The sequence below is a fragment of the Apium graveolens genome, unplaced genomic scaffold, assembly GCF_009905375.1.
Source record: "Apium graveolens cultivar Ventura unplaced genomic scaffold, ASM990537v1 ctg2659, whole genome shotgun sequence".
NCBI classification, from domain to species: Eukaryota; Viridiplantae; Streptophyta; class Magnoliopsida; order Apiales; family Apiaceae; genus Apium; species Apium graveolens.
The window spans coordinates 6,866-8,658 of NW_027417756.1; the positions used below are offsets into that span (position 1 = coordinate 6,866).

General features: G+C 41.4%; 1 non-coding gene across 1 annotated transcript; it reads right to left on the minus strand.

The window, feature by feature from the left end:
• Nucleotides 1-608: 608 nt before the first annotated feature.
• On the minus strand, nucleotides 609-715 carry LOC141700654 (small nucleolar RNA R71). The gene has a single exon (XR_012566447.1). It is a non-coding gene; the product is annotated as a small nucleolar RNA R71 (small nucleolar RNA).
• Between the last annotated feature and the right edge of the window lie 1,078 nt (nucleotides 716-1,793).

Sequence of the window (1,793 nt, forward strand, 5' to 3'; positions counted from 1 at the left end):
CCATCATTGGTCGTTAGGACTCAGTGATTAAGACGTGTTACTTATTGTTTCCGGTTGTGTTTCAGGTACTTTAGCGAGCGTTTATGCAAACTCGTTCTCGTACTCGCAAGAGGACTTTAGATATAGCCGAGGAGACAGACGAAGTTCTTGATATTCCGGAGAAGATAGACTTTGAAGATTCGGATCCAGGAAGTGAGCAGAAAGAGCCAGTATTCATGGGTGATCGTACTGTTCCGGCAGATCCAGCTCTTATGGACTTTTATCGACCTAAAATTGATGACATTCAGTCAAACATTCTTCATCCGGCTATCCAAGCTAACACCTTTGAAATCAAGCTGGGCACTATTCAGATGGTGCAGAACTCTGTTTCTTTCGGAGGAGCTGTGACTGAAGACCCCAACATGCACATAAGGAATTTTGTCGAGATCTGCAATACTTTCAAATATAATGGTGTGACTGATGAGGCTATCAAGCTGAGGCTTTTCCCATTCTCACTGAGGGATAAAGCTAAGGGCTGGTTACATTCTAAACCAGCTGGGTCCATCACTACTTAGCAAGATCTTGCGCAAAAATTTCTGGTGAAGTTTTATCTAATGGCCAAGACTGCTGCTATGAGGAGTGCTCTTACTCAGTTTGCGCAGCAACCTACAGAATCTATGTGCGAAGCTTGGGAACGCTACAAGGAAATGTTGAGAAAATGTCCACATTATGGAATGCCCGGTTGGATGGTGATCACTGGTTTCTATAATGGTTTAGGGGCCCAATCTCGGCCCATGCTCGATGCAACAGCTGGAGGCGGCTTGTGGGCCAAAAGCTATACTGAGGCTTATAATCTTATTGAGACTATGGCTGCAAATGAGCATCAAAACCCAACTCAAAGGATGATGCCTGGGAAGGTAGCAGGTATTCTGGAAGTCGATGCAGCCACTGCTATTGCAGCGTAGCTCCAAGCGTTGTCTATGAAGGTCGATTCTCTAGCTACCTATGGAGTCAATCAAATAGCTATGGTCTGTGAGCTTTATGCAGGTTCTCATGCTACAGATCAGTGTTCTCTTGTTAACGAATCTGTTCAGTATGTGAACAATTATCAGCGACAACAGCAGCCTGTGCCAGCTACTTATCATCCTAATAACAGATTTCATCCAAATTTCAGCTTGGGTAATAATCAGAATGCTATTCAGCCACCATATCAGCAATGTGTGAATAAACAGTTCAATCCACCTGGATTCCAGCAACCACAGCAGTATGCTCAAAGGCAATCATTGTAATAACCCCAATTTTTGGAAATTTTTGAAACCCTTATGAATAGTGTTTTTTCTGAATGAGAAAACTTTTCATGCCACACTATGTAGGGGTTCTGTTATGGATATTCTGAGATTTTATTAGTACTCTATATGGTATATAAGTGTATGTAAAGATCGTCAGAATCCAATTCCGAACACTTTGATTTTTCCCGAAAATCCACTAGATACGAAAAGAATTGAGTATAAGGTAACATGATTAAAAGGATTTAAATTCAAGGATTATAAGAGAGGATCATAAAAGGAATATAATGTATTGAGAAAGGTTAAGGGAACCCAAGTAATAAGATCCCGGGTATGATCCCTCAAACGATAAACGAGAACGAAAGTTAAGTGAACCGTATAACAGATCAGCGGTCATTAGCCAAGTAATTAAGAGCTAATCAAAGAGGTTAGTGATGATGATGTCACCACACCAACAAGAAGATGACAAGTGTGGGAAGATGACATAGGAGGATGACATAAGCATGACCAAAGGGAAGGTATTGTTGG